Here is a 6,592-nt window from a genome sequence, read left to right as displayed (position 1 = left end):
TCCACCACAAGATGCAAACTGGGCACACACATGTACATATACCACACACACACACACACACACACACACACACACACACACACACAAGAAAAAATTAAAAAATAAGATGGATAAATATTGCAAAAGACACCCAATATCTGCCTCTGGCTTACATGTGTGCATGTGTGGTACACACCCATGCACCTTCACATATACAAATATGAATACACATACCACAACAAGACATGCAGAGAAATTAAACATTTTAAAATCAAATTTATATTAACCTTAATAGAGACATTTTAGATGCCTATACTAAAATCCTGAACTTGTGAATATATTACCACATAATAAAAAGAAACTTTGCTGAGAAGGTAAAATGCAGATTGGCCTAATTACCTTGATGGTGTGATCACCTTATAATCATGAGGGTCATATAAGAAGGAGGCAGGGAGCAAAGTCAGCAGACAGGGAAAAACATAATAGGAGAGTGTATTAATATAATAAAGATTCTATGAGCCAAGAAATGCAGGACAGTGAGCTGCTGAAAACAGGGGGGAAAACATAAGCAATAGATTCTTCTCTAAAAAAGAAACAAAGCCCTACAGTCTCTTTGCTTTAGACTTCTGGCTTACAAAACTGTGAGAGCATGAGCTTGTGTGGTTTAAAGCCATTGTTTGTGGAATTTTATAACAGTAGGAAGCTAGTGCAGAAGTTAAAAAGTATATGCCACTGGGCATGGTGGCGCATGCCTTTAATCCCAGCACTCGGGAGGCAGAGGTAGGAGGATCATGGTGAGTTCAAGGCCACCCTGAGACTACATAGTGAATTCCAAGTCAGCCCTACCTTAAAAATAAAAAAGTATATACCTTTAAAACATTCATAACTTGGTTTCAACTTACTCTCAAGAGAAAAAACTTACATAAACAGCCCCATTTTTATTGCTATGTCCTAATAGTGCTTTTAGTGACTTTGTTAATGAAACTGAAAGATTATCTTTTGTGAATTTTAATGTTTATCAGAGTTAAGTGAAATTACTTTTCCAGTTGTACTTAATCATTTTCAAGAAAATTGATATAGGTTATACCCATGTTGAGGTAGGAAATTTTCAGAAATTTCAGTTTTTAAAAATAATAGTTGTTCTGGCCATGCACTAGAAGTCTGGCTGGTCTCCTGACATGAAGCCCCCTAGACCCAGAAGCTGAACCCTGCTGAGACACATCCACCATGTGGCTACTCTTCCATGTCCTCTGGCTCATTCTGGCCTATGGTTCAGTTCATACAATCCTGTCAAAGCCAGATGCCAAAAGAGCTGCCACAAAGACACTGTTGCAGAAGACTCAGTTTTCAGGTAAACCTGCCTAAGATCAGGGTCTGGTGGTGATGGACCTCAAGGCTAAGGATGTGGGTCTGGAGCATCAAAGCTACTGCTCGGTGAGGGCCGGGGAGAGGAACTTTGCTGGAGAGGTTCTGGGCTATGTCACTCCATGGAATAGCCATGGTCATGATGTTGCCAATGTCTTCGGGAGCAAGTCCACACAGGTACCACCAGTATGGCTGCAGCTGTATAGATGTGGATGTGAGATGTTTGAAGTTACAGGCCTCCATGATGTGGACCAAGGGTGGATGCTAGCTGTCAGGAAGCATGCCAAAGGCCTGCACGCAGTGCCTCAGCTTCTGTGTCAGGACTGGACTTGTGAAGATTTGCGGAAGGTCATGGACGGTGAGGATGAGATAGAGGATATCTGCAAGGCCGTGGTGCAGGTTGCAAAAAACCAGCATTTTGACGGTTTTGTAGTGGAGATCTTGAGCCAGCTGTTGAGCCAGAAGCACATGGGACTCATTCACATGCTTACCCGTTTGGCTGAGGCACTACACCAGGCCCGGCTGCTGACCATCCTGGTCACTCCACCCACTGTCACCCCTGGGACTGACCAGCCAGGCATGTTCATGCACTAGGAGTTTGAGCAACTAGCCCCTGTGCTAGATGGCTTCAGTCTTATGACCTACAGGTACTTCATGTCACAATAGACTGGACCTAATGCACTACTGGCCTGGGTTCAAGCCTGTGTCCATGTCCTGGACCCCAAGTCACAGTGGTGAAGCAAGATGCTCCTGGGGCTGAACTCATATTGTATGGATTATGCAGCCTCCACGGGTGCCCATTAGCCTGCCTGTCATCAGGGCCAGATATGTGCAGACTCTGAAGGACCACAGGCTTTATGTGGTGTGGGACAGCTCGGCAGCAGAACACTTCTTTGAGTACAAGAAGAGCTGTGGTGGGAGGCACATCGTCTCCTATCCAGCTCTGAATTCCCTGCAGTTACAGCTGCAGCTGGCTAGGGAGCTGGACATTGGGATCTCCATCTGGAAGCTGGGCCAGGGCCTGGACTATTTCTACGACCTGCTTTAGGCTGAGCAGTGGCCCCGAAGCCAACATGGACTTAATCTAAGCCAGGGACTTATTGGTGAAATATAGGACTCTGTTCTCTTTACAAAAAATAATAGTAATAGTTAGATTTGCTATACAAAGTTATTTCAACTGATTGTATAGTAAAATGTTTACTGAATTGGTCACCAACTATAACAAATTAAGATCTACCCATTTAGCTGACATAATCAATTTTGTTAAAAAAAAAAAGAGGCTTGAAAGGTGAAAGGTATTTCCAACCACGAATCCACTCCAGCTTATCTCACACAAAATTTTTTAGAATGTTAACAATTTAGCTCATATAAACAAAGCCTTGGAAACATGGGTTTTCACTGGATGCCTGGGGAAATTCCTGGATGCAAACCAAAACAATATCAGAATAACATTTTATGCTCTAAATTTGTCATTGTCTAATGTGGTACTTCATATGTATCTGTCCTTAGTGCTATATTCTCCTAGCTAATGTAGAAAACTGTTCAAATAAAGATATGGACATTAAAAAAAAAAAAGAGGCTTGAGTTCTCTGGTCCCAATGCTCTGTGCTAGAGGGTGCTCACAGCATGGGCAGGGTATGCCAGATCCCCAGCTTCTCCCAGGTTGCTGGTCCCTGTAGGTCCCCCTGCAGCTGCTTGGGGCTGCTTGGACCCTGCTTAATGAAGGCTTGATCAAATGTAAGAATGAATTCCAGGAAGCAGCAAGAAAATCAGAACCCAAACTGAAACCATACCTCAAAAAATAGCTGGTCATGATGCAAAATAGAACAACAGGAAACAAAAATTAACTAGAGTTTATACAAACCTCTCTAAAACCCCTGACTAACAGAATTACTCATGTGGAAGACAGAACCTCTGACCTGGAAGACAAGACAGAAGACACTGATCAGAAGATCAAAAACTTTACTAAGTTCATAAAATCAAGTGAACATAATAGGAGGGAACTGTGGGATACTCTAAAATAACCAAACAACCAGATCATGGGTATTCCACAAGGAGAGGAAATCCAGGCATAGAGAACATAGTCAACAAAATTACTGAAAAATTTTTCCCAGTCTCTCCAAAGAGAGACCCATCCAGAATCAAGAAGCTCACAGAACACCAAGCAGACAGAACCAAAGAAGAAACTCTCCAAGACACATCATAGTGAAAACTCTTAATAAGGATGGAGTGCTAAAAGCATCAAGAGAGAAACAACTCACTACATACCAAGGCAATCCTACCAGAATTACCTCAGATTTCTCAATGGAAGTCATGAAAGCTGAAGGGGCTGTAAGTGAACACTTCAAAGTTTAAAAAACTATGGCTTCCAACCCAAGCTACTCTACCAAGAGAACATATCCCTCAAAATGGATGGTGAAAGTAAAACTTTCTATGAAAAAAGCCAAGTCAGTGATTATATGAATAAAAAGCCAAACATACAGAGAATACTTCAGGGAACACTCCACACAGAAGAGTTAAACAGCCAATCTTAAGAGCCTACAAGAAGATCACAATAACCAAAACTAGAGCAGACTCAAAAAGTACAAAACACAATTAAGTACCAAACCCCATAATGTACCCCATAATGGCAGGGATTAAATTGAACCTCACAGTTATAACCTTAAACATTACCGGTCTTAACTCACTCATCAAAAGACACAGGTTGGGCTGGAGAGATAGATTAGCGGTTAAGTGCTTAGGACTTAACCTAAGCCTAAGGACCCCAGTTCAAGGCTCAATTCTCCAGGACCCACGTTAGCCAGATGCACAAGGGGACGCACGCATCTGGAGTTTGTTTGCAATGGCTGGAAGCCCTGGTGAGCCCATTCTCTCTCTGTCTCTCTATCTGTCCCTCTATCTGCCTCTCTCTCTCTCTCTCTCTTTCTCTCTCTCTCTCTCTCTCTCTCTCTCTCTCTCTCTCTCTCTCTGTCACTCTCAAATAAATAAATTTTAAAAAAAGACACAGATTAACAGGGTTGATAAAAAAAAAAAAATGAACACTCCTATCTGCTGTCTTCAGGAAACCTCCCTTATCACTAAAGACAGACAACTCCTCAGGGTGAAGGGATGAAAAAGGATACTCTAAGAAAATGGCCATAAGAAACAAGCAGGTGCTGCTATATTAATATCTTATAAAGCAGACTTCAAGCCAAAGGTAACCAATAAGGAGAAAGAAGGTCACTTCTTATTCATAAAGGAGACATCACAATCATGAATCCATATGTGCCAAACACAGGTGCACCACAATTTATAAAACAAAACCTACTTGACAACAAATCAGAAATAAATAGAAACACCAACATAGTTTAGGACTTCAATACTCCACTAGCAACAATAGACAGATCATTCAAGCAGAAAATCAACAGGGAAATAATACAGCTCAAGAATACCATAGATCAACCAGACCTAACAGATATCTACAGAACTTTTCACAACAATTCTATAAAATGCTCATTCTTTTCAGCAGCCCATGGAACCATCTCAAAAATATACCACATATTGGGCCATAAAGCATGCCTCCATAAATTCAGGAAAATTGAATTACCTCCCTATATCATACCAGATCACAATGTTTTCAAGCTAGAAATTAACAATGAGACAAATCGGGAACTCTACCAGTTCCTGGAGAACGAACAACACACTTTAAAACAATAAATGTGTTATGAAAGAAATCAAAAAAGACATTGTAAAATTCCTAGAATTGAATGAAAATGAAAGCACAACCTAACAAAACTTGTAGGACACAATAAAGGCAGTCCTAAGGGGGATATTTACAGTGCTAAGTGCCTTAAAAAAAGGACAGAGAGATCCCAAATCAATAACCAAACTGGGGCTGGAGAGATGGCTTAGCGGTTAAGCGCTTGCCTGTGAAGCCTAAGGACCCCAGTTCGAGGCTCGGTTCCCCAGGTCCCACGTTAGCCAAATGCACAAGGGGGTGCATGCATCTGGAGTTCGTTTGCAGAGGCTGGAAGCCCTGGCGCACCCATTCTCTCTCTCCCTTTATCTGTCTTTCTCTCTGTGTCTGTCACTCTTAAATAAATAAATAAATAAATAAATAAATAAATAACCAAACTGTCCATCTAAAGGCATTGAAAGAACAAGAAGATTCCAACCCTAATAGTTCCAGATGGAAAGAAATAAGATCAGAACAGAAATTAATGGATTATAAACTAAGAAAACAATTTATAAAAATAAATGCACAAAAATCAAGTCCAAATAGATCAAAGACCTCAATATAAGGCCAGAAACTCTGCTACAACTGAAAGAAAAACTAGGAGGAACTTTCCAGGACATAGGAGTGGGAAAAGACTTCCTGAACAAAACCCCAGTAGCTCAGGAAATTAAACAATCACTTAACCATTGGGATCTCATGAAACTGAAAAGTTTTTTCACAGACAAGCATACAACAGGCGGAGTCAATAGATTACCCACAAAATGGTAGGAAAATTTTTGCTGGCCATACAACTGACAGAGGCCTAATTTCTAGAATCTACAAGGAACTCAAAATCTAAACCATAAAACAGTCAACCAAACCACTCACCAAAAAGGAGCAGAGAATGGTGCAGGGAATTCTCAGAGGAAGAACTACAAATAGCAAACACACACTTTAAAAAATGCTCAACACCCCTAGTCATGAGGGAAATGCAAATTAAAACAACTATGAGATTCCACCATACCCCAGTAAAGATAGCAAACATTAAAAATTCAAATGAAAACCAATGCTGGTGAGCATGCAGAGAAATAGGAACCCTCATCCACTGTTGGTGAGAATGTAAGATGGAACAACCACTATGGAAGGCAATATGGAGACTCCTAAAAAGGTTGGCTATAGAGTTACCAACAGACACAGTTGTTCCCTCACTGGGCATTTGCTGTAAGAGCTCAATGCCTCCATTCAGAGAGATTTGCTCAACCATGTTTATAGCTGTTTAATCCATAATAGCTAAGAAGTGGAATCAACCCAAATGTCCATCATTAGATGAATGGATAACCAAGATGCAATATAACTCCACGATGGAATTCTACACAGCAGTAAGGAAAAATGACACAAAGAAATCTGAAGAAAAATGGTTGAACTTGGAAACGATTATTCTCAGCAAACTCACCCAATCACAGAAAGTTAATCATCCCAGGGTCTCACTCATCGATGGCTCCTAACCTGATTCTGCCCAAGATGCTGACATACCTAATAAGCATCTTGAGGACT

General features: G+C 41.0%; 1 pseudogene; it reads left to right on the top strand.

Annotated features, from left to right (window-relative positions):
- The first annotated feature begins 1,206 nt into the window (after positions 1-1,206).
- Positions 1,207-2,392, top strand: LOC101615831 (annotated as a pseudogene).
- Positions 2,393-6,592: the final 4,200 nt, after the last annotated feature.

The sequence above is a fragment of the Jaculus jaculus genome, chromosome 3, assembly GCF_020740685.1.
Source record: "Jaculus jaculus isolate mJacJac1 chromosome 3, mJacJac1.mat.Y.cur, whole genome shotgun sequence".
In the NCBI taxonomy this organism is placed as follows: domain Eukaryota; kingdom Metazoa; phylum Chordata; class Mammalia; order Rodentia; family Dipodidae; genus Jaculus; species Jaculus jaculus.
This window is presented reverse-complemented; position numbering and strand designations above follow the sequence as displayed.